The 27,262-nt window shown below is 40.3% G+C and overlaps 1 protein-coding gene across 25 annotated transcripts in view; it reads right to left on the bottom strand.

Annotated features, from left to right (window-relative positions):
- The window catches only part of FARS2 (phenylalanyl-tRNA synthetase 2, mitochondrial), a 229,039-nt gene that overhangs the window by 30,925 nt on the left and 170,852 nt on the right, over positions 1-27,262 (bottom strand). The window contains exon 9 of one of the 25 annotated variants that reach the window (XR_014953321.1): positions 18,875-26,771. The exons of the other annotated variants lie outside the window; for them this stretch is intronic. The gene's annotated coding sequence lies outside the window, so the exon portion shown is untranslated. Of the gene's footprint in view, positions 1-18,874; positions 26,772-27,262 lie in introns of those variants that run through there. 25 annotated transcript variants of the gene reach the window in all.

Below are 27,262 nucleotides of genomic sequence, written 5' to 3'. Positions count from 1 at the left end.
CAGCTCAAGAGTCAGATCAACTTCTCTGATTTGGGAATAAATTCCCGCTTGGCCAGGCGAATCCCCTTGTGGTTACTGCTGCATGTCAGCCCTGGGAGACACCAAACTTTTTGAGGCTGAACAAGTTGATGATGCCAAGTGCATCGTGTACTGTCTGGTCCCTGGCATGCTGCTTGGTATGTAGGCAATGGCAGATGTACACAGAAGTCAAGCCCACGCCTTCAAAGACAGCTTTTCTGTAGGAATATAATGAAAACACCTACACTTACATGGTGCATTTCTCCAGCTACTGTTTTCAGGGAGAATTTGTCATTTACATCTAGGCACTCGACTTCTTCAACCCCTCCTTTTTCGTTCACCTCAAGACAATTCTGCTTGAAAATGGTCTGATTACAGGAACACCTAATTTCATTCTGCCACTACAGTGAAGAACAAGATGAGCTCTCTGTGTAGTAGACTTCATGCCCTCTGTGTCACTGCTAATGCCTTTCTCTCTTGAACAACCTGCCTCTAAGATTCAAGGATCACCTGGGGGGTTGCTTTGACTTTCAAGTGGCTCAAGCTGTGATGGACTTCTTTATCTTGCAACAGTTTCCAGAACAAGACACATAGGTCCCCTGACAAAGTTCTTTGTACATTTTAAAGAATGCAAATTGAAGAGTGCAGAGTCCTGAAGCATATTTTTCAGGAACACTATGCAGACATTTCCAGCAAGTGCTTTTAATGGAAGCTTCTTTGCCAAGTATTGCTTCCTTTCCTAGCTGTGGTTTTGAGAAGACACATTTGTTCACAACAGGAAAAGGCAGAGCAAAACCTTCAGTACTGTATAGTCAATCACTCTATCCCCTGGTAGATGAAGTAGCCAGGCCCTTAATACTCTTTTTTTCGCATACAGTTTACACATGTAAGCATTTAGTACTGAGCTCATACATATCAGGATGGTAAGATGCAGTGAAATTCAAATCAAAATCAATGGAAGTGATGGCATTAAACCCAAAAATCCAAAATCAAGGGTCAAAGAGATATAAGTGCAGCAGAATCACTTTTAAAAAAGCACAGAGGAGCTAAAATCATGAGATGATCAGAATACAGAAAGCAGAAAAGAAGAAAGCTCCCAGCCATATTCCAGAGCATACTTTGAAATGGCCGGTGCTGCTAAACAAAAGACAGGCCATTTATTTATTTACCAAACTCATATTGATCTGGAAAACTAGTAAGAATATTGCAAAATAAAAACCAGCATTAGAACAGCCTACATTTTGATTAGCTTATGCTGCCATAATTTGTAGAAGCGCATTGACATTATGTGTGATGGGACTCAATAAACAAAATTAATATAACATGGCTACCACTCAACATTTCCATAACATTTTATGCCATCACATCACTATGCAATATAAACTTAATAAATTAACCTCCATAAGGTAGGCAAATCTGATTATCCTGATTTTACAGATGAATTAACTGAAGCTTAGCAGAAGTGATGCCACCCAAAGTAGCATAGAGAGTTGAGGGGAAAGAGGAGCAATCAGCAGCCATTTTGGGGCTGCAGAAATTCTGCCATTCCTTCTGGCCAATTATTATGCAGGACTCCTTCACTGCTACCACAGTGTAAAACTTAGAGATCTGTGCATTGGTCTGTTAGCATTTCCATGTTCCCTCAAAGCAGTATTAATGAGCACACACAGAGTCTGACCAAGGGGTCTGTTTCTGCTGCACAAACCTATGCCAGACGCTGCAGCCCTCTAGCTTAGTTTGCAAAATTAACCCAGACAGAGGAAGAGATCTCCTGACCTCCTCCAGCCAGTAGAAATCTGGGCAGTCACAAAGGCAAATAAAAATGAATTATTCCGAGGGAAGAAGCAACCCATCTCCTTCCCGCCTTCCTCTCATCAGATATCACTGTTGGCCATGCCCAGCTTCACTGGAGACACTTACACACGTTCCCTTCTCACTGCTTGCCTCTCCCACTGAAAACCCTGTTTGAAACAATGACAGCTGCCCTGCCAGTTTTCCACCCAACCACTGCGGAGCCACCGCCTTCCAGATTCAGGAAGGTGTTTCAGTTTTTTCTGGAAGATTTATTTTGCCATTGGCATTTATTTTGACTGAATATCATGTCACATCAATTCAGTGGAAAGGAGAAGAGAGGATTCCTCTTATCAATGGTATTTTGTATTATGTTAGAACAGCTGCCGAGGGGGAGCTACACCCAAAAGGAAAACGGGGGTCTTTCTAACAGGCATTCAAAACACTTATATCAGGGATGACAGAGAATGATATACTCCCACCTAAATATACATTCCCAGATTTGCAACTTGTCCTACAGGTACTAAAATTCTCTGCAGGCCTTCAGGATATAAAAATGTCAACCACTATTATGCTAATTCAAAAATGTGACAGAAGTGCCACTCAGAAAGCAGAAGTAAAAAATCTGCAAAGAATAGGGTTTGTGAACAAGCACAACATAGACAAATACAACCTAAATATTTGCACTTACAAAATGGTCTTGCCTGATGGCTGTACCATGGGTGGGTAATCAAGTAAGCACTGAACTACCCTCAGTACTGTCATTCAGAAGAGCAAAGAAGAAATATTAATATGGTCCTTAATTTTGCTTTTCTTTCTATTTTCCCCTCCTAAAATTTATTGCTTTGTGTTACAGCAACACTTCTCCCAGCTGTTTTATTGGATACAGGGAAAGTGTTTGTTGTACACTAGAGCATCAAAGGTGACTTCTAAGAGCACAAGAATGCTAAAAAACTTGTTTTGCCTAGATTTTCCTCTACTCATATCCCAGGTCAGCTGTTTTTTTGACGTTTTAATGGTAGTAACATCAGGCTGGGGCTTTACCTATGCCCCAAGAGGAAAAAAAATGGTAAAAAGTAGATCAAAAAATCTTTAATTTGAAATGCCCCTGCTTTAGGTAGAGAAGATGATTTACTGGAGAGTTGAAAGAACTTGTGGAGAGAGAAATGGAGTTTTTACACAAGCAACAGGGATAAAATACAACTGTAAATTAAACCTAAGCTTACTTCTACCTGATCTCTCCTCTCTTTAGATTTGGCTACTGGCATTAATACAGAACAGTATTTATTTGACAAGGACCACACATTTGGTCACAGATTCTCACTGCAGTGATTCTAAATGGAGAAAAACAAAGATGCCAGTGGAATGTTGCAACTGTTGATACACTTCATACGTACACCCGGACATAGGTACGTAAGCCTAGAGCAGACACCACTGTTACTTTCTGAGCATCTTAAAATCTAAAGTAGGAGCTTAGGTGTAGTCCGAAATCTTTATTTACTATATGTATTAAGAAATTCCCTTCTAGTATCTTTATTATGAAAAAGACAGAATGGAAAAGTTGTCTCATGCATAGAGGGGGAAGATGATCAGGCTGGGCCATTTCCTGCACACTTGAAGCAAAGGTCACTGCAGAGAGAATTTACTTCATCAGAGCCCAAAGTGAACAAGTGCAAATGGCTGAGACTAACCAAGAGATAGGAAAAATAACAGACTGGCTCAACTACCCCCATGGGAAAAGATTATCTCAAAATATCTCATTTACTGGAAGCTCTCTCATTTGGAAAAAAAATGCTCCATTCAAACCTAGGAGACCAGACCACCACTCACATGACTGAGTGCTGGAAAGAACTTATCCATTGACCTTAGGTCAATCATCTCAATAAAGAAACAAAGGCAGTCTCTTGGTGTACTGCTGGTATTCAGCTACATGAGTTGTTGTCAGCAAGGTTTAGGGAGACGCTTTGCTTGCCCAATGTGGGTTTTCACAATTTCACAAAGAGATTGTGCCAATTCAGAAAGAGCAGGAGCTATCATTAAGTGTCAGGCCAGTGTTTTACCCTTCTGCAAACTTTGAAATCTGCACTCCTTGTTTTCTTTTTTTTTTTTTTTCCCAGAGCTCGGTTCATGTTACTCATTAGGACAGATTCTACAGCCCCCATAACATTCTGAGGCCCTACTTGCTTTGATTCTTCTCTGTCCCTGGAAGCCAACAGCAGCTCCCAGATAATCAGCTGAGAGGCACAACTGCCCGTCAAAATCCTGGGAGGAATAGTTGGGTTTTTCTACTAAATGATGAAATGCAGAAAAAAAGTATAAAGGTTTGAAGTTTTCATGTTAAGATAATCTTTTCTTGAGGAGTTCATGGCATTAAGGACACAGTCAGAGAGCAAATTTAAAGAGCATTTCAAATGTCTATTCACAAACTTCACCAATTTTTAAGGTATTCTAAATAAATTTATGACTTAAAGCTATAGGAAACTAAAATGGCTTGAGTGAACTGAAAACATCTCAAAATAGCCTGCTCTTCCTTTCAGCCTGAAATAAACTTACCTTGTTAGACATGGGTAGATTTTAAAAGGGCTGCCAGACAACTTAAAAAGAAAACAAACTCACACCAGTGCTTAGAGCTTTCTTGAAACATTTAATGCAGACCTTATGAGACATGAGATGCGCTTTATGCCTTCAAACTGGCAGTGCAAACTAAGTAATTAATCCTCACAAGACAGGGCAGGTCAGTAATATCACACTGAGACAGACAGGCTGACATTAAAACTCAGGACTACCTCAGGGCCTCAATTGGCATCCTGGGACCTTCTGGCTAAGTCTTAAAGGCTTCAAAATCAAATGCTCTCATTTTGCATGTAATACAACTATTTGGCATTTTGCTTCAAAAGCAGCTCAACATATTTTTGAGTGGGCTTTCAAAGATAGAGGACTCTGTTCTTTTTGTACACTCATTCTCACGACATCTCTCCTGCTACTTTGTTTCAGATTATGTCCTCAACACAGCTTGACCCACATAACTTTTGGTACTTAGCAGTCTTGAACACTGGGCCACTTATGTCTATAGGCTGTTTACAGTTTACTGGAAATAAAAAATTTGCACCAGGCAATTATGACCTGAACATTTCTCATTTAACTCACGACAGGTTTTTTTTCACTTGCTTCAGGCGAAGTGTTAAAGTGCTGCTCTGCTCCTGCCACAAACTCTAAAGTTACACTGCAGGATTCCAGTTTTGATTCCATCATATATTAATTTGTCAGTCTTCAAAGAAAGACATTTTGCTAAGTGTCAGTCTCCTCCTGGAGCCTCTTCAACATTTGCATTATCTTTTCAGGTATCTTTCCCAACAATCTTGCTACTAGAGGATGGTACCACTGACTGCACAACAAAGACTACAGCTCACCTTCCCACAGCTGTGCCATCCCATTCAAACTAAATTCACTGACACTGGCAACCCGGAGGGGCAGCCGTGTCCTGGGGGCACCAGGCACAGCATGGCCAGGCAGGCAAGGGAGGGGATTGTCCTGCTCTGCTCTGAGCTGGGGTGGCCTCACCTCCAGTGCTGGGGGCAGTTTTGGGTGCCACAATATAAAAAATGTCATTAAGCTTTTAGAGACTGTCCAAAAGAAGGCTACAAGGATGGTGAAGGGCGTTGAGGGGAAGCTGTGTGAGGAGTTGAGGACACTTTATGTGCTCAGACTGGAGATGAGGTGATTGAGGGAAGAGCTCATCACAGTCTGCAACTTCCTTGTGAGGGGAAGAGGAGGGGCAGGCACTGTAGTGCTGTGGTGACCATTTCTCTGTGGTGACCAGTGACAGGACCCAAGGGAAGGGACTGAAGTTGTGTCAGGAAAGTTTTAAGTTGGCTATCAGGAAAAGATCTTTCACCCAGAGAGTGGCTGATCACTGGAATGGACTTCCCAGGGAAATGGTGACAGCACCAGGCCTGACAGAGTTCAAGAAGTGTTTGGACAACACCCTTGAGCACATGGTGTGACTCAGGGTGTCTTGAGCAGGGCTGGGAGCTGGACTCAATCCTGATGGGTACCTTTGAACTCAGAATATTCTGTTTTATTATGATTCTAATTCTGGGCCAATCCACTGGTGAGGAAAGTGCTGCTGTTTTCAGACAGCTCAGTATCAATCTGGGCCAGGGGAAAGAGTTGAAAAGTAGGTGAGTGAGTGCATACTGCACTGTAAGAGACAGTATAAAATCCTATAGCAGTAAACTCTGCAGAAAGCGAAGACTGATATGATATATCCAGATTTGCTGCAGGGAAAGGAGAATGGAGCCAAGGACCGGATCCAAGAGCAACTGCTGCAGAAAATGCTAAACCAAGGCCCTTGGGGAATTCAGAAAATTTCCTACAGTTCTGCCTGGACCATCTTTCCTTGAACTTGCTGCCTCCTGGCTCTTCACTCTGCTCACTTCACCTCAGCTTCCTTCTGCCTCAGAGTGTTTTAAATAATTTTAGAATTTGTCTACTTCTCAGTTGCTTGGTCTTCAGACTACTTTTTCAAGTGCACTTTCTTTCTTTCAGCAACTACTATCACAAACAGGGCCCTGCTCTCGGTTGCTCTTCAGGCATCATTGTATTATGCGTAGTCAGTCACTCCTCAACAGGGGTACTGGTAACATAATCCTTACAAATGGATTTTTAAGCATTAAGAACAGAAGGAAAGGCATACACTAAAGGATGCTGAAACAAAAGATGGTCTTATGTCAGCTAGGGAATTGGGCAAGACATTATTGGATTGCATCTTCTCTGGATACTGCTCGTGAAACCATGCATTTCCTAAAACAAACAGGAGCATCCCGGAATGAGTCTCCTTGGAAAAACGGTGTTCAGTCACTGTCTGCCTGCCTGCTGGCAAGAACTGCCCAGCCATTTTGGGAGGCCTGTTCATCACAGACAACAGCATCCTATTTGTTGCTTTAAGTTAAACTGTTAGCTAGTGTTCCAGGCAAACGCTCACTCTATTGCAGAGTGAGGAAAAGGGTCATGCCCAACACCACAAATTCACTTTTTTAAAGCATTGATCATACTACAGAGATAGGAAAAGATATGTCAGTCAAGAGCTTGACAGTGGGACTATGATTTTTTGGTTTGTCCTTGTACTGACCCAGTCTTCAGCAAGAGTGCTGAACCAGCTTGGTTACCCATGTTTCTGTAGGCCAGCAGAACTCCTTCCAGACTCAGTTCTGGATGGAGCTGGTGAGAAACGGGGGAATTGGCACTTCTGAGCAAGGGGGAAATTTGTCCTGGCTGAGCTTAATATGGCATTTTGACTGCCTCCTGAACTGTCTTCCCTGAAGAGAGGCTGATTCCCAAGGAATCCTTCATATTCCACTATACTAACCCACTGATGATCTTCAGTGTGTCACAGAGCCTCTTTCATAGCTATTGCTACCTGTCTGTTTTGATGTGGTCCATCAAATCTTTGAGTCTATTGATTCAGACCTGCTGATGTGCACAGTTTACTTATTCTCCGTTCAGCCCATTTGTTTGCCTAAAAAGACTTCTCTTTTTAAAAGTAATACAAATTAGAATCTTCTTATTGATCTTTTGCATTAAAAAGCCTAAATTTCCAGCTAAATTGCAGGTGGTCATTTTATTTCAGCAGGAATTTTTCACATTATACAAAACTGAGCAGAATGGTTCAATGCAGACAGTGATTATTAAAAAATAGCAACCGTATTAACTCCTATATAGAAACATAGAAAATAATAGAATTGTTTAGGTTGGAAAATATCTCTAAGATCATTTAGTTCAACCCCTAAGCTATTTCTGTCAAGTCCACCACTAACCATATCTCATGGCTATGACTAAGTTGGCTTTTGAACTCTTCCAGGGATGGTGTGACTCCAGCACTTTCCTGGGCAGTCTGTTCCAATGCTTTACAAACCAGCCTATGAAGAATTTCTCCTAATATCCAGTCTAAACCCTGGTGCAATTTGAAGTTATTTCCTGTCATCTTGTCACTTATTACCTGGAAGAAGAGCCTGACATGCAACTCACTATAACCTCCTTTCTGCTAATTGTAGGAACCAAGGTCTCCCCTCAGGCTTCTTTTCTTCGGACTAAACACCCACAGCTCCCTCAGCTGCTCCTCAAAGGATTTGTGCTCCAGACCCTTCACCAGCTCTGCTCCCCTTCTCTGAACACACTCTGGCACCTCAATGTCCTTCTTGCAGTGAGGGGCCCAAAACTGGACACAGCACTCAAGACGTGGCCTCACCAGTGCCAAGCACAGGGGGACAATCCCCACTGTGGAACTGCTGGCCACACAACTGCTGATACAGACCAGGATGCCTCTGGCCTTCTTGGCCACCTGGGCACATGCTGGCTTCTATTCAGCTGGCTGTCAATGAATAACCCCAGGTCCTCTTCCATTGGGCAGTCTTCCAGCCCCTCTGCCCCAAGCCTCTGGACTTGCATGGGGCTGTTATGACCCAAGCGTAGGACCGTGCACTTGGCCTTGTTGAACTTCATACTGTTGGCCTTGACCCATCAATCCAGCCTGTCCAGGTCCCTCTGCAGAGTCTTCTTACCCTCCAGAAGAATAATACTCATGCCCAATTTGGTGTCATAAAAACAACCAGCAAGATTTATGTGGATCCACATTTGTAGATGAATTTGCATTATTTTCTTTGGCTTCCATCCTCTTACATGCCCTATTTACTCTGAGATTTACTGAATCTCTGTTTTCCATATCTTGGTTAAAGCAGCACTATAATTTTTAACCTCTGATACAACTCTCAATGAAGCCATTCCCAAGGTATCATTCACCATTTTCACACTACAGGTGTGCAGTGATTTTCATTAACTGATTATACAAGCATGCTCATTTGCTTAGTGCTTGTCATTGCCATTTAACTATCTGTTCTTAGGACACATTACCTTACAAACAATGCTACCATCTCACCCTGCAGATTGATTTAAGTCTATTTTAAATTCCTGTTACAGGAATACATTTCTGCAAACTGGTACAGATAGCCTCTGAACAGTTCTTACATAATCAGTCTTTTCAAACCACTGTCCTCTCTGACACTATCACTAATACACCAGGCAATGTAAACTAATGAGAATGAAAAAACAGGTCAGAGAAAAGTAAAGATACTGACAACTCTCTCTGGGGATCCTTGTACATATGGGTACAGCACTACATTGGAAATATTAATGATATATTAGTTGTTTTATATATAAATGCTAAAAAATAAAAGTGGAGTTGAAAAACCTCAGAACATCAGAGAATTAACTCTGAATGTGAATAATGTCATGCTCCACAAAAATCTGAAGTTATAAACTCTATACATAGACTGAAACTGTGACTTCAAAGAATTCCTACATATTCTGCTTCTGATAGCACACTTGGTTTCCAAATCTGGGTAATGCCAGCGTGTGGTTCATTCTTCAACAGATAATGAAAAGAGTGGGTTTCTATCAGCAAAAGCTACATCATCCTACAGTGCTGGAGCTAAACACATGCTGCTAACTCAAGACAGGATATTGACAGGAAACTGCTGTGACAGATTTGTTTCTCCAAGCAAATGTGACAACAAGGTGATGATCCCAAACACTGCCTGATGCAGGGGAGTAAGGAAAACAAAATAAGAGAAAAAACCACCAACCAAGAACAAGTCCAAAGAATTGGGAAGTGTTCATAGGTCCACTACCTTTTTCTATTTTTGGCATGTTTGTATTTGTTTTGGGGTTTTTTAGTCACATCTAAGATTGCTTTATTCAGAACACATTAAATTACATATTTTTTCATCCGTTGATGAAAAACTCTGCAGCAAATGTATTGAAGGATTTAACTCTAATGCAGCTTCTCCCATTACTGTTTCAAACTGTTCTGAAATGCTGGCTTGTAGTTTTTCCTGCTGATGATCCCAACTATTGATCAGAGGAATTGTCCCTACCGCTTTCCAGTTTCTGATGCTGGATTTTCCGCTTCCACTCAGTCAGGCTACTTCTCCTTATCCTTATCCTACTTTAAAAGTTTCAGCTTGAGCATTGAGGCCCTAGAGATAGGACACTGCTGTTCTGCCACAGAAAATAAAGACCATCTCTACTAAATGTGCCAAATAAGTCAGAACCAAAAGGCACAAACAAATATAGGACATTTGTGCATTAAACAAGATCATGACCCATGAGATCAACTAATCTGGGCTGCAGAGATGTCCAAACTGGGCTACAGGAGCAAATACAGCCATTATCAATTTGCTCAGTCCCAAAACTGAGAAGGCAGATGATACAGTTGAAATCAAGGGATCCCAGGAAGAAGTGGGGCCGTAAGAAACTGTGCCACAGATGGAGAGACATCAGAGCTGGCCCCATGTCAGTTTTTCAGGCCCAGATGGATTTATTCACTCAGAAACAACACTGCTGAATGCAACTTCCCTGCTTCCAGGGCCAAATCGTCTGTCCCAGGTGGTGCTGGGTGTTAACAAGCCCTTGGAGACCTGAGCTGTCACTGTTTTGCACAGCAGTCCCTGGCAAGTGTTTGGCATTAGCCCCAGCCACCCCCCAGGGTGGTCAGAAATTGTCCTCTGTTTGAGGTCCTTCTGCCTCAGTGCCACAAGTCACAGAGAGGTGGTTGTATACTCAGTTCATTGCATTGCTCCCACTCTTTTGACTGGGAAACAGAAATGCTACTGACCTCAGGGAAGGTTACTGTTCCTCTAATAACCCTTTCTTCAAGGTTCTTTCAATATTTTTAAAACACCATTTAAAAAACTAAAAGTCTACAAAGCAATATAACTTTAACAGTCAAGACATGATTGCAAGCACATTCCCTTATTGCTTTGAAAGTACCAGAATGATAAACACACTTGCACTGTGTCTTCAGCAAACTAGCAACTGGGAGGAGTGCACTTATTCAACTGCAGAGCCCAAACCCTACAGGTCTTAATGCTTTTTGAAGGCCTCCTGTAGAACAGGTCCAAGGGTGAAATCAGCCCAGCTGTCTGGGCAGATGAAAAGCCATCTGTGCCATGAAATTGAGCCTTTTGTGCCTGGGGCTAATAAGTTTAGTAGTAAGCAATGGTTCTGCAAGGCAGGAGAGATTCCCAACTAGAAATTTTGGGCTTGTCATACATGGAGCCTGCCTTCTCTCATTGTCCATGTGGTTTACAATGCATCCTGGAAAAGGGACGTCTTGTTCCTTCCTGAGAAATAACTGCACCTTCCTACCCCTTTGAAAGACTCACATTAATCAGGCAGCATATGGTTTTCTGATGGTAACCTGAAACTCAATTACATGTTCACACACCAGGTAAAAATAAAAGGAATTAATGGGCATTATTTGCCCCTTGGGCTGTGTATTTACTTTCACATCTCTGCTCAAACAAAACACACAATCTTTCAAATTCATGCATGTGAAAGTTAAGCAACTTCATAAACTTCATAAATTTTTCATAAACAGAAAAAGGTGCCAGTACTGTAATGTAGAAAACATTAAACATATACCAATTACCTGTTTGTTCTAATTTAACCATTTAGGGTTTTTACTGACCTGACTTCCAAGGTCAACTCCACTATGGTTTAATCACAAAGATTTCAAGTGCAGAAGCATTGACAGGCCTCATACTGGAAATGATTGGGTTAACTGAAAACAAAGCTTGCGATCCTCTGGAGGAAATAAATCACTCCTTTCTGTGTCTTCAGACCTAGAGGCCTAGATTAAGGCTTGTCTTTCCTTGCTCAAAATACTAGAATACATGTTAGTAAACTGCAAGAAAAACATGTTGAAAATGAAAGTAAATGAAAACTACTGAGGGACAGATCTATTTTACACTCTGGCAATTTTCCTGAGGTTTTACTTTTAATGTTTATTGTTTAACTCCATAAAATTGAGTAACTAGCATAATAGCACCTCAAATGACTGAGAGAAACAGCCCATTAAAATATGAAGCATCTTGTTAATAAAATACACTCATCAGAACACACCACAATTCCCCATAAGCTCATACAGTTTAAGGTTAGTAAACATTTCTAGTGATCATCAGCAACCTAAGTTTTCTTCAATGGTTTGTTATATCGCTTCTTTCAAAAGAGGTCTTGACAACAAATATAATCAAGCTGTTTTCTAATCTTCCAGGGGTAGAGTACAGATGCACGAAAATTCTGGAGAAGACAAGACAAGAGAAGACAAGGGAAGACGAAGGGAAGGGAAGACAAGGGAAAACAAAGGGAAGGAAAGGGAAAGGGAAAGGGAAAGGGAAAGGGAAAGGGAAAGGGAAAGGGAAAGGGAAAGGGAAAGGGAAAGGGAAAGGGAAAGGGAAAGGGAAAGGGAAAGGAGGGGAGGGGAGGGGAGGGGAGGGGAGGGGAGGGGAGGGGAGGGGAGGGGAGGGGAGGGGAGGGGAGGGGAGGGGAGGGGAGGGGAGGGGAGGGGAGGGGAGGGGAGGGGAGGGGAGGGGAGGGAAGGGAAGGGAAGGGAAGGGAAGGGAAGGGAAGGGAAGGGAAGGGAAGGGAAGGGAAGGGAAGGGAAGGGAAGGGAAGGGAAGGGAAGGGAAGGGAAGGGAAGGGAAGGGAAGGGAAGGGAAGGGAAGGGAAGGGAAGGGAAGGGAAGGGAAGGGAAGGGAAGGGAAGGGAAGGGAAGGGAAGGGAAGGGAAGGGAAGGGAAGGGAAGGGAAGGGAAGGGAAGGGAAGGGAAGGGAGGAGAGGAGAAGAGAGGAGAAGAGAGGAGAAGAGAGGAGAAGAGAGGAGAAGAGAGAAGAGAGGAGAAGAGAAGAGAAGAGAAGAGAAGAGAAGAGAAGAGAAGAGAAGAGAAGAGAAGAGAAGAGAAGAGAAGAGCTTCACCAAGCCCAAAGAAGAATGGGAGAAATGCATAGTTTAAAAGAGTAAACAAGCATCTCAGTTTTAGGTAATGTTGTGCTCCAGCTCCCAGTAAACATTTTGAGGAAAAAAAGGGAACAAATATGTGGGTCTCAGATTCAGTCAAAGAGAGAAATGGAGAGTTTCTATTCAGGCAGAAGCTGGGAAAGAGTTGGAAAAGAATGTAAATAATTCTTTATCTCTCTTGTTATTCACATTGTTTATAGTTAAGTTCTATCACTGTGTATCAAGCACTTTGCACCAATGGTGTGAGTTGTTTTCACTTCAGGACCAATGGAATTGGTCCTCATGAGGCTCTGTATAAAAGAGCAGTGTATTTTGAATAAACCAGTTTTACTCTCACAGCCTTCTGAGTCAGAGTCTCCTCATTCCTGTCCTGCCTCGACAGCGACACAAATAGACCAAAAAACACTTCTACCCTGCAGATCTAATGTGCAGCACAATGAGATGAGAAAAGTTTTTACCTGTACCAAATCTGTGAAGGCTCAAAAAGACCTGGATAGATGCTGCTCGTTTCTTTTAAGTCAGCATCTTCACAAGGTTGCCATCACAGATTGATCCAGCAAACGGAAAGCATTGTCTCCAATGAAAACACTCCACTAAACATTTTAGTTTTGTTGCTGTACAGCACATGTCTGTTAAAGCTCAGGAACTGCCCACATTTCCCATTTTCGGGACACCACATCTTCACAGTCTTTTCCTCCTCACAGGTTTTTTCCAAGAAACAACATTGCACAAGGCACTCAGAGCACAGAAAAATAAATCACGTGTGCTCAAAGGGAGTTTAAGATACTAGACCCAGAGAAGGGGAAATGTATTCTCTTCAGTTGACCAAAGGCATAGACTGAAATTTCTCTAACATCAAGGCCCAGAAGTGAAGGATTTCATCACAGTATTTTCAAGACCAAGCAACAGTTTCCCTGCATGTCTTTGGTTTGGATGTTTGGATGTCAAAACTGACATTTTTTAAATGTCTTAATTTTTAGAGGTCTGCTGCCCTTCAGCCTCATGGAGAAAAAAGAAATCAGTCTTTTCAGTGTCAGCAGCATTTAACAAGTTAAGTTATGGGCTGGTTCCCAAGGTCTTTAGAAAGCATGAGTCTTGCTCATTATTGATCTCCTTGTAGAAAGTTATTTCTTTTTCTTCTTTCTGGTTTATTTTATATAGAGACTGCTACAATTGCTTTTGCCATTCCCCCTGGAGTCATTTCAGGTTAACTCACTTTACTGGTTACACTTGCTTAAATACAGCTCACATTTGAAGGTTCTCTTTGAACAGGGGCTTGACAGAGAAATTCAGGATGAAAAGAGCAAAGTTTTGGATTCAGAATAGGTTGTCTTAATGACAGGATAATTGCTGTTCTGAAAAGGACAATCTTGAGTTGTGGAATCTATAGTTAATTGCAAGAGCAACCTCAACTAAGCCTCATTTGTTTTATGAATAATTCTCTATTTTTTTTCTATAATATACTATTTCTCCATCTAAAAGTCACTTTTTAGTAAAATGACCTTGACTTGAAATCTGGTCTTCAAATTAAGAAAACTTCTATTTTAAAAAGTCACTCATAAAAGTGTAAACAGCCAGTAAATTTCCCCACAGAAAACTAAGTAACTTCTGAAGACTAATCTCTAACTCAGTATAGTTTTTCCATAACCCATTTGTGTAGGAATATTTTGTAATTCACAAGATTTGTTTAAGCATTGAGGTTAATAGTTTTAGCTCCATTTCTGAACAAGTATTAAATGTGAAAATGGATGATGCATTCAAGGGACATACCATTTCCCTTCTAGAATTCACCCTAAAATTAGCCAAGAAGTTTATATTTATATAGAGTTGTTGTGGTTTAACCCCAGCCAGCAACTAAGCTGCACACAGCCACTCCCTCACTCCTCTGATGCAATGGGGGAAGGAATTGGAAGGCTAAAAGTGAGAAAACTCAAAGGTTGAGATAAAGACAGTTAAAGCAAAAGCCACATGCACAAGCAGAGCAAACCAAGGAATTCAGTCACATGTTGTCAGCTATTTTTCCTCATCAGAAAAGCTTCTTGGATTGGGTCAGGAGGCTAAAGAGCACTGTTCATCTTGCACACAGTTGCTCAGAAGGGTGTATTTCATGTCTTACATCCAAACCCACCATCTTGTGCTCCTTGTCTGATCTCCATCTACAGCCCAGAGAATAATTTTACCTAGTGGAGACTTGTTTTGAAACCACTCACTTAACAGGCTATACCAAAACAATTTTCAGATAATATTCAAATTTGGATAAGAGATATTTTCCCTTGGTTAAGCTATTTAAAAAATACATAGTTGCCCCTTTCCTTTTTTCCTTGCCCAGTGGCTTGAGATAGGATGCAGGAACTTCAGTGATTTGCCTCTGCCTGTAACAGCTTTTAAGAAATATGGGCCATATAAGATTTGTTTTTATTAAAAAAGAAGAAAACCTGTAGGCCTCCTTTGGCTCCTTTTCTTACAGGGAGGTGTGCTACCCCAGTTCTTCATGGATTCTGTGCAAGAAAGAGAAACACGCTTGAGCAGCAGGTTTTTCCACCTCTGTTACATTTTCAGAAGTATATGCTGTTCAAGGAGCCATCCAGAATCCTGAGTGGTACAGCCACATGTGCAAAGGGCAATTCTAGCATGTGTCCTCTGCTCACTAACTGATCACATAACAAGAGGCCATGAGAGCTCCCTGAGCTGTGGGGCTGAGTGTTCACACACAGCTACATCATGCATAATGCCAGAGAACATCATGTCATTTGTCCAATTCTTACATGTACTGGAGCAGAATACTAAAAAGGAAGTCAAGGAATCACCTGCTTTTCTTTGCAATTTACACAGACACCTATGCACACACAATCAGGATATACAAGCCAACAGCCAATTACGTAAACACAACAGATAGCAATGCTAAATGCAGAGCTGGCCGTGTGAGTCAAGTTATTGTAATTTAAAATGTTCCATACTCAAAAGGAACTGAAAACACTAGAATGTAATAAGGCTTTACTATCAGGATACATTCCCTCACATAGGCGGCTTTTTCTTTCATGCCCCAGGTTCTTTCCTTATTAGTGCTGAAGCATCCAAGCATTTGGTCAGCTGTTTTATATTTTTTGGTTGCATGTGGTTTTTTTTTTTCAAAGTGCAAGATCGCCAACTACCAATAAGCTGCCTGACCAGATGTGCATTGTCAGTCCCTCTTTATTCCCTTGTTCCCTGCTCCAATTCTTCTGCAAAGGTTACCTAAGCAGCAGAAAACATATAAGCAGGGCACTGTCTGCAGTTCAAATAATCACTGTCTAGTTCCTGCAATGCCAAGATAGTAGAGTAACATAATACTCATTAGTAAATGAAAATTGCTCTACACTGCAATTATACAGCCCTTATAGCACAGAAAAATGGCAGTCTTGGTGCTTTTTCCAGCTGGACTGTGTGACACAAGCAGATCAAAACACTGGTCACCTAGAAGAGAATTTCAAGGGGATAGGGCAGAACAAGCAAACAACTGCTGTTGAGAAGATTAATACAAACTAACATGTCACCCATATTTATTCATCTCACTATCTACCCATAAAGGCATTCACAAACCTTTCTGAAAATACAGCATGTAGAATTTACAATTCTGGTCCACTTTACAAGAAGCTTGTGAAAAAATATTTTAAAAGTATTTTAAAACGAGATGATTATTTCAACAGCAGGATTTTGTATGGAACCTCAAATTTTTTTTTTCTTTTTGACAAACTACTTTATTCTTCCACAGCTGTACTTCAGCTGTGTTTCACTAATGCAAAGATTAAATGAATCTCAAAACCAAAATGAATCTTAAAACTTCCACTGTAAAAATGTAAATGGATTATCTCTCCATTAATATCTCACTAAAAAGCAACACTTTAGAAGCAATCATTCTTCCGTTGCTCACAACATAAAAGCCAAATTATATTTTCTACATAAATCATTTGGCTATTACAAGGTTAGAATAAAAAGGGGTGGTTTTAAGAAAATAATGTCTGTAGATTATCTTGAAAGCAGGTTTACAAATGCTACACTGGTACTTCCATATCTCCCGTGGTGGAAGTAACACCCAGCACTTGTTCACATGACTGTTTCAGACAAGAGAAGACTTCTGCACTAGATTTTAAGTGCTGTCACCTGCTTGTGTCTACTCCATTTTCATATAACAGCAACTGAAAGTATAAAAAAGCTTATTTTATTACAGCTGTCCTGTGCTGGGACTACTGCTAGAGTGGGGTCAGTAGAAAGAGAATTAAGAATAACAGTGTTTTAAAACATCTTTGTGACTCTTTGAAGCCAGCACCAAGAGAAATTTTTTTATAGAAGCATCAGTTCCAGAAAACAATAGGTTTCTTAAACAAAAACATCCCACAGTGGGCAGGTTGATGTTTACTTTTAGGATGACACCAAACGACATTCCTCTCCAATGTTAATTTTTTTCTACCCACAGTGAAATGAGAAGGGCAATCTCTTTTTCCTGTAATATTGACCCAGTTAATTTCTGATCACCCACTCTCCACTTATGTAGTATTTTTCCATCCCCATATCCAAAATGAAGACACATGTTTTGTCTTTACTTCCAATTGCATTAACCATCTGAATTGTACACACAATTCTCCCGTTATTCTGGGGTAACGCATTGGTCTTCACATCCATGTTCTACTGACAGCCTCAAAATTCACCTCACTCATTACAAAGGCATTGCTTCCCATAAAACTGTGGCTGACATGACAATCTTTAAGCACGCATCACTTCACTGGCATTTGTGTATGTACAAACACCCAACTAATACAGAGACACAAGCATGCAAAATCTTCTCTCCCTACTGGCAGCTGTCACCTTTCTTCTCTTTTCTAGATTTTCACAATCCTTAGCTCTACCTTCCCTTTCAGCAATTAAAAGAGGTGAAGTACTTCAGGATCTAGCTACTTGGAGCAAAGACATTAATGCTTATTAATTGCATCAATATCCAGCTGAGGTGTCGGTGCACTCAGATTCACAGAAGTATCGACACAATCACCTCGATTTCAGTACCAAAGATACAGGTCCTCTGCTGCAATTACTAATTTGTAATTACTTCAAAGCAACTCAGAGTCACTGTCAAGGGGTGAGGAACCAATGCTGGCCCTTGGCCACCTGGGCACCCATCCAGTAATGGCCTGATTGTGCCTAGATGCAGTCTCCCAACATATGTTGGAGTACCATGGATACTGCTCTGACTTGCACCAACAGGCAGGAATCAGCAGAACCAGGGAAACCTATGCTGTGCTCCCTCTCCCCTTAGTCATCTTACTAACTGAGGCTACAGAAAGAGGAATGTGTCCCAGATATGATGACAGAGCTATCAGGGAAGTTGCATACAAGTAACTCAATGGAGCAACTTCCTAGGAGTTGACAATGCTATAACATTTGTTACTTGATTCTTGCATATCCATAATGGCACATTTAAAATACTAAACACTTTAAGCTTCCCATCTCTCTTGTTTATAATTTCTTTATAGCCAGGAAATAAAAACTGTCAACTAAACTCTTTCTGTGGAGTTTTGCTCAACAGAAAGATATTGCTGTGTAATATCAAACTGTTGATCAAATCTATTTGCTGGGTGAACAAAGCTAAGTTACTTCTGCGACAAATGCAGCACTAATCAGCCATACAGCATTATAGCTGTATGTCCCCCCACTTCTATGCATCAGTCAAAAAACCTTTTGCAAAGTTCTGAGTTAAATATATTTGCTGGTAGTGATGGTCAAAAAGTAGAAGAAAGCACATATGTTGATTTTAGACCACAGGTGGTGCAGCACAGGGTGTTAGAAATTGTCTCTTCCTGTAATGTATAAACTGAGGTAACTTGGTACTCAAGTCATTAAGAGAGAATTTACCATGTCATTTTTACAGACCTTTCTTGATTGACTTCAACTGGACAGCTACAATTTTCTTTACATCATGTGATCTTTCTGCTCAAGGTTGTGTATCTGGAACTCTCTTCTCCCTGGAAACTTATATTTTAGATTGAGAATCTCAAAGTACTGTAAACTTTTCTTCTTTTTGCTAATATTTCAGGACCGTCTTCTCAAAGCCAAACCCTTAAAGAGATGCATGCTGATGCTCTTCTGCATGTGGAATATTTCTTTACCCATCAGTGCTCTAGCGCATTCACTCAGTGGGGAAAGTTAAGGCATCAGTGTCTGACCTTCAGTTGCCCCTACGACTTCAGCTGGCCACCACATATTTACATTACAAGGTCCATGTGATGAAGCAACAGAGATTTTGATTTTGAGCACCAATTTTTAATGATGCAGCTTCAAAACAGATGAAGGCTTTCAAAATTTGACTGCTTTCTAATGGATAAAGAAAATTGCACCTCCTCACCCTCACAGAGCCCTCGGCTAGCACTGGATCTGAACTGGTTATCTCAAAATGAATGTTTCTGTGCAAGTTCACCAACTGATTGGTGTGTTCCCTGCAAGACAGCTGGAATATGTAATTTTGAAAGGCATCTTTGGGTTAATAACAGTTTTCCAAACAGTTGTCACTGAAGACGATGTGTGCAGACTAAATAAGATTAAACCTTCGAATAAGATCATAATCAGAAGTGAAATTCCAACTATAATACGTCTGTATGTCTTAAAATGTTTCCTGTAAAATTATGGAGTAAATAATCTAATGGAAATAAGGCTTACAACAAACAGGTCATTCTGCCATACAGGCCTATGCTGGCAGCCTGATATCACCAGCTACCTACCCTTGAGCTGTCTGATTTATAGATTTCTGAAATTAGAGAAACCTAAGAATGTTGAACTATGCAAAACTACTCACAAATGCAGCCTGCACACACCATTTTTGGACACAAAAGTGATAACTGTGTATCAACTAACAATTGCAGAGGTCTGTGGGCTGGAGCCTCTGCATGGATTTGTACTGCGTGAGCCCACTGCTTTTGCATGGAGCAAGTTTGATACCAGCAGAGCTCTGCTTCATTCAGGCATCGCTCCTCATGCCCGTGGGATTCAGAGTTGGCAGCTGGGAAGGAGGCTCTGCAGCTCCCAGCAAAGGCTTCACTGGAGCTCCCCTCCGAGTCCTTCAGAGACTGACTGCCAAGCAAGGGCTGCGGATAAAAATCTCAGCTCGGCAGTAGGTGAGTCAAGTTCTGGTAAGATGGAAAATAACAGACGATGATACTGTCACATGTCATGGTCTGGTGTTTTTCTCCCCCTTAAATCCTATGTAATCTAAAGTTCTTAATTGGTGATTTGGCAGAGAAAACAGATTGAAATTATCTGATGAGGCATTTTCATGTTAGAAGCAGATATAAAATGAAAAGCGTATTATATAGTTTGTCAAATGAAGGCACACATAATTCTTACTAGATTGTCTACTGCAATTTTTATTAAGAAACTCACTGAAGTAATTGGTATCATTTTAAATGGAAGTTTAAATTTGCCATAATGAAAGACAGGTGAAGTTTGAAATACAGAAAGGAGTGCATTTAACACTTGCTGAAGGAGTTAAGCAGCTGTAGCATAGTAAGCTCTCATTTAACAGAATTGGTAAGCACGTGGCAGTATTAACCAGATTTTGATTATGTCTTTATCATCAAAGATCCTCTCTAAGTTCTGAAAAAATACTTGCAGTCTAACACCTCAAGAAAAAAAAAAAAGGCAGAACTAAGAACCTTCATATTCAGTTATTTTTAAGGAACACAAGTCAGACAAACAGCAAGCCAAGATTCTAGAAAATTGAATCTGTACTTTCACACTTGGAATTTTAAAGTTGTCAAGACTCTCAGAAAACACATGCTAAGTTTGGAGGGCCATGGTAAAAGAGTTCTGGGAAAAAAAAATATGTTGATAAAACTGGCTGGCAAATCGTACCACATAGGAAATCTCTGAAAATGGAGATTAAACTTTCAGAGTAAAGACACAATCTTCTCTGAGCATGCCTTGATTTAGTCTAATGCCTACCACTGTCCACAGAACAAAGGAAAGTGAAATTTCAAAGTTGGAATCTCATGAGTGCCTCATGGATGAGCAGCAGGGAACAGAGTCTTATTTTAGGACATATATGTACAAGTGAAAAGAACAGAAAGGCAAGTAAAAGGTGAAGGAGCACCAAGACTTCTGCCTTTTGCCTATTTTTTTTAAATTAGCTATAAATTAAATTTGCAATTGAGGCAGACCTAAATGGTTTTGAAAATCATACAGTATTATGGATTTAAACAGCTTGTCAGGACTGAGTCTTTCTGCCTGAGTAACTATGATCTATCTTAGGACATGAACAGGGAAATACACATCCAAAAAAAGATTCAAGAAATGAACATTGATGACCACAGTACTAAAAAACGTCCTAGAGGCACAAATCATGGCAGAAGACTATGAAGTGTATAAACCTTTTTTTCTTTTCTCCTGCAACAGGGAGATTCATTGCATAGGAAACACGGGGAATAAATCTACTGCTGCCTTGGCCATCTCCCCAGAAAAGGGAGGCTTTGCAAGTTGAGCACAGGACTAGCAATCCCATCCCTGGAAAATCTGCAGTACAGACTATCCCCAGTAGTGCATGTTCTGCAGTAAAACAGTTTCCAAATTTGTGATCTGACTTGGATAGAGTGGATTAATATTAAAATGACTCATTAAAGGAGTCCAAGTAAGAAGATAAGCATGTTTCTGAAAAAAAATTAAACACAGAACTAAAGTCTCACTCAAAGTAGTAATAGTAATCACAGACTAACACCTGGGAGTCTAATTTGCCCCTGAATTAATAAATAAAATCATTATATTTTCATTTAGCAGTAATCTTTATTAAATACCACCATTTACAATTAAAAGCATAATTGTAACTGAAGGAAACGAGTTTTAAAGTAAGATCTAGAGACGAAGTGTCATTCAAAGGCTGTGAGGGGGAAGAAGTCATAAGAGAGAATTTTTAGTAGCTGAAGAGCCTGGGTAAACAAACCCACTGTTGCAGTGAGGAAGGGGGAGCCAAGAAAGAAAGGAAAGTGTGAGCTGGTAGTGCAGTAGGGGCATACTGGGTCAGCAAGACAGAGAGAAAAATGCATAAAGAATTTTGAAAATAATCTCATTTGTTCAATACAAGTTAGGTGTACTTGCTAGAAATTGATTAAAATAAAGTAATATATAATGGAAAAGAATCGATTTCTATAGCTTGATAGTTTGTTGAGTAGGCAATATAGCCATTAATTATTTGAGCCCTTTAAATCAAACCTTTTATGCATGAAATAACATAGTTTGCATGGTTCACAGAAACAAACATAACTAGGCAGATGCAGAATACAAAAAAGCAATAGAGAAATCTCAGCATTGTGAGTCACCAATTAACATTTCATAACTTTAAAGGTCCTGTAAGCTTCTTCCTTCCCCATGCCACAAAAGGATTTTGCACAGTGCTTCTGCAGTAGTTCAGCTGAATTTCTTGCAAGATTGAGGCCTTTGTCAATAAGGTATATCTATAACAGTACTAACTCGATAGTCATTCTTCTTACTAGAGCAGTAAGTATATTTTCATCTTCTGCTTAACTAAACTGCCTACATAACCAAACTACACTGCCTACATAACCAAACTACACTGCCTACATAACCAAACCCCCATTTGATCATGTGGACTGGTGCTAAATAAAATCAAGAACTTGACAAAAATTCAGTAGCTTTTCCTAAATTTGAGATTCAAGTTCAGGAATAGGGCTGAGCATAGTCAGAAGACTGAAAGGAGAGAACAACCAAAATCCAAGCTGCAGCCCAGAAAACCTGTGGACTTCTGCACTACAGCTAGCACACAGTGGTTTCTGTCTCCCTTCCTCACATGGGAAGACAGATGGACTCACACACACACATTTCTCTTATGCAGCAATTTCCTATATAATCATTTATGGGCCATTCTGAAGTACATTTTGATCTTCTATCAAGATCATTCATTTTGATATGAGAAAGAATTTTAACATTGAGAACAACCATTTACTGGAATAACTTCCCCAGAGGCATGGTAAAGCCATGGTAAAACCTACCTCATCACTGTAGGTTTCCAAGACATGATTGGAAAGTGTGCTATACAACCTCATCAAGGCTTCCTTTTTCACAAAACATTGAACCCAACATGGGCCAGTCTATATTTTTCACCAAAATAGGAAATATGCAAATAAGAATGATAAGAGGTGTTTCTGCAAAAGTAAAGTATAACAACTGGCTTCAGAAAGATGTATGGGATGATCAACACAACCTGCTATGGGACTTTTAGTAGGAAACATGCTCTTTTTCCTTTTGAGCTCTCAATTTGAAACAGTTGTTATTCTCATTTAATACACAATGAGAATTAGAATAATGTTGATAGTTATCTCTCTCACAGGATGTTGTGAAGACTGATATGCTCACATAGATTATTTTAAAAATGCAATATAGAAGAATAATGTTATGCATTATTAGCACTGGTAGAGTAGTAATACAATTTTCTATTAACTCAGCATTCCACAAACAGCTAGTAAATTGCTACTCAAAAGGTCTCTTCTCCTTCCAGCATTCCTCACAGATTTCTTCCAACTCCCAAGTCGGTTATTGAGCAACTTATAATGTCATTTTAAAAGACTAACAGGCTTCCCTTGAGAAAGAAAAATCTGAAGACAAAACATCACAAGCAAGTTCTCCCATTAAAACACTTACACGCAGAGATACTTAAAAAAATAGAAATAAAATGACAGTAGAGATAATGTTGCTGGTAGAGTCTCAATTGTGCTTAAAATGACCGAGAAATCTGACCCTGGCTAATATAAGAGGCCAGCTTTACAAGAGTGTCTCTTGATTCCATTTTAAAATAGATTGCTAGTGAAAATCTAAAAAATAGCAAAAGTTTTATTTTTATCGCACATGTAACATATTTTTCAAGTAGAAAACACAATAAATCATGTGCCATTAAAACCATCACCTTGATAGGTAATTACCTGAGCATCATAATCAATAGATTTCTCTGTGTTGTCAAAAGAAATAAAAGACAAAATTAAACCTATCATCCTTCCATAATTTAGTGTTTCATTATTAAATTTATTGAGCCTTTTTTCACACTTGATTGATACACTTTGATTGCACAACTAAAGACAATTAAATTACTTGAAATGCTAAGCTATTCTCTCCAAAAGACTAAACTGGTATTGTCACCCTGTTTATTGTCACTCTGTTCAAGATGGTAGAGAATTTGTATTATGGATTGCCCAATCCAACTGCATCCTTCTAGTCCTTGAATAAAACTTCAGCCTTATTGAGAAATTAAAGACATGTGTCTTTGTCTCTCATACCCCTCATTTTTATACCATCTGGGCTCCTGTTTTTTCATCACCATCACCTTCTCCAGCTACAGTGAAACCAGGACACAGATAATCCCATGGCCAAACAAAACAAACTCTTCCAAAGAAAGGACACTCTGGTCAAGTATTTTATTTACATCTCATTAAACTAACATGCATTTCAATTTCCATTCAGCTCTTTCTAGGTTTAATGTGTGCACTGTAATGATGGACTGATCTAATTGATTTAAAATATTGACTGCAGAGAAAATTCCACAGATAACTGGACACAGAGATCAGCATGAAAGGCAAATAAATTAATATAGAAACAAACTGGATAGTGATGGAGAATGCAAGGAAGATGCAGGCTGGATTAAATTAACTGAGCTTAAGGTCAGATATCTGGAAAGACTTTTGCACCATGAGGACAGGCAAGGAGTGGAGCAGTTCGCCCAGAGAGGCTGTATGATCTCGATCCTCAGCAGTTTCTGAGAGCAGACAGGAAAAAAACCCTGAGAGATCAAGCCTGAAATCATTGTCAACTCTGCTTTTAGAAGGTTGGACAACAGAACCAAAATGAGGGACAGGTCTGTAGCCTCTTGGCAGGGGAAAGGCTGGCAAATTAGTCAGGCAGGGACAGAAGTATATGACTTCCGCAGCAATAGGTTTTCTGGAAAGAGGGAATTTATCTAGGTTTGAAGAACAGTGAAGAGAAGAAACATGCATAAAGAGTTTGAGTAGTTTAAACAACTTACTTTAATGGAAATACTGGGCAATACAATTCTAAGCACTAAGAAATAACATCAAATTCTTCGGAATTTTATTAGGTAAAAAAATAATCAAGTTATAGAAAAGTATAAATGTTCAAAGATAATCACTTTAAAGAGTACACAATTTAATAAAAAATGTAATATAGAAGTTTACTGTACAATTTAAATTCATGGTGTATAAATCTGGGGGTTTCTTTGCTGTCTAAGTCCTACCTGGAAAGATTATTTTGTCTAGACAGTTTCAAGGGAATGTTACAGAAAAAAACTCATTCACCTTGTTTTCTCCCAGTTCCATGATTTTTGCTCACACATAGTCTCTGTTTCAAAATCACATCTACTCAGTTTCCAGGCATCAGAGTTGGCTCTGTAGTTTTCTATGCATTAGTATTGCACAGGAAGTTGTAAAAAAGCATCCTCATACCTGGACTGCATCTAAGGTGTTGTCAGAAACAGATTTCCTTCAGGTTGACAGCACCAAGCAGTGGAACACTCATCTGTGAAGTAGTGGTTAAAACAGTAACAGGATACTGCCCAAAGTGAAGCACAAAGTGAAGTCAAGCCATAGACCATGGGCCTCCCTTTGGGTTAATTCTAGTGGGATGGAGGGCTTGCAGATCTTTGGATCTTGTATAAGAAATGTAATCAGAGAGCCAGTAGCTTTTGAGGAACCATAATGAATAAGGAGCTGAGCGACCACATGGACAAGAGTCAGGGGAACACAAGTCCCACCAGGGAGAGAGGTCCAGAAATCACAAGGAATGAAACTGCCCCTATATCCACCCCTACTGTGCTTCCAGACACTGAATTCTGCAGACCACTAGGACAAACAATTCAACAAGGTCCCCAAAGTACGCCTCTTTCAGACCAAAAAGAGGCAATATAGAAAGTGACCCAATTCTAATAGGTTCATCTTATAAATTCTGAAAGCTGTGGGTTTATTCAATGTTTGAAGAAGCCAGTAAGTCTCTTCCTGGAGTTTATTTTTTTCCAATGCCAGTACCAATATTCCCAGTTCCTCAGGAATGTTTGGATATGAATCACTAATACTTCAAAGGAGAAGAAGGAATTTTGTCAGATAAAGCAGCAGGAAAAAACCTCACTGATTCAGTAATGTTACTATTTTCAAGAAATGCACAAGCCCATTTGGATGTTTAGAGAGAAACTGAAACGAAAAGTGATTCTTAGAAAAAGCAACCAAATAAAACACAGTCTGCTGAAATCAAAAGGATTTCCAGTTATGTTTTGAATGCAATCTCTGCCATTTCATCTTTTTTCATAGGTGCTACTGCATCATTGAGCAACAGGAGTGCAATGGGAAGCTAAGTGTTAGAGAGGAAAAGAGGACAGTGTAGGGATAACTACACACTGTTGCAACAGCTGTTCATCCTGAGGACACAGCCATGACAGCTATATACAGTGGTTTTTGGGTGATGCAGTTAATCCATCATTTACTCCCCATCTAATCTCAAAAGCTGCCATTACCCCATTCCCATCAAGCTGTGCTAAAAGGCTCTTTCCTCAGAAGCTTGCAGGGCATGACATGCTCCTCTTCTGCCACCACCACAGACATGTCTCTGTTTGTAGCCTCGACAGCTTTCTACAGCCATCTTTAGCATCCTTTCAAACCAAAATCTTTCTGCCTCCTTTGGCAGAACAGGCAGACAACAGGGAAGTGGGAAGATGCTAATTGCAAATCAGCTGTGCTGCAGGTCTTTCCCACCTCACATTTATCTCATCAGTACCTTCTCATCCCTTGCTTTCTGGCTTGCACTAGACTGTATTTGATTGAATTCACAAAAACACTTGGAACCATTGCTGGTGTGACAGACAAACAGCAACCATGTGCTTGGCTTGAAAAAGCAATTTCAAGTCTCTGTGTTGTAGGCATTTCTCAATTAAAGAAGTACAAAGCAGATTTAAACACTGCTTTTGCAGACCAGACTTTAATGCAACCAGGAGATCTTAATTTTTTTTTAATCAAAAACAAATATGAAGATACAGGAGGAAAATGAGCAGCAGCCTGCAGCAAAAATGCCCAGATTTCAAAGCCCTGGAAAAAAACAATTTCAAGTTACTGAATCACACCATACAGGAGGATATGAGCAGCTTTTTTTTGGGCCAGACCAAAGTCTACATAGCCCTGTCCCGTCTGCAACAAAGAATATCAGCAGCCTGTCCTTGGAGGACTGCACCCAGTGGAAGAGGCACCCCTGCCGCAGCAGTTTTGGGAGGATTGCTGCCCGTGGGACAGATTCACATTGCAGCAGTTTTGGGAGAACTGCTGCTCATGAGATGGAGCCACATGGAGAAGCTCACAGAGAACTGTCTCCCATGGGAGGGACTCCACGGTGCAGCAGAGGAAGGACTCCTCTCCCTGAGCAGTGAGAGAACTCACGGGTGATGAACTGACCAAACTCCCACACTCCTGTACCCCTGTGCTGCCACCGGGAAGGAGAGAGGGGTTGGAGGAAAAAAAGGTGATTTTTTTCAAGGGCATATTTTACTTCCCATTATTCTGCTCTGATTCTGCTGGTAATAAAT

Source organism: Lonchura striata, chromosome 2 (assembly GCF_050655825.1).
Source record: "Lonchura striata isolate lonStrDom1 chromosome 2, ASM5065582v1, whole genome shotgun sequence".
In the NCBI taxonomy this organism is placed as follows: domain Eukaryota; kingdom Metazoa; phylum Chordata; class Aves; order Passeriformes; family Estrildidae; genus Lonchura; species Lonchura striata.
This window is presented reverse-complemented; position numbering and strand designations above follow the sequence as displayed.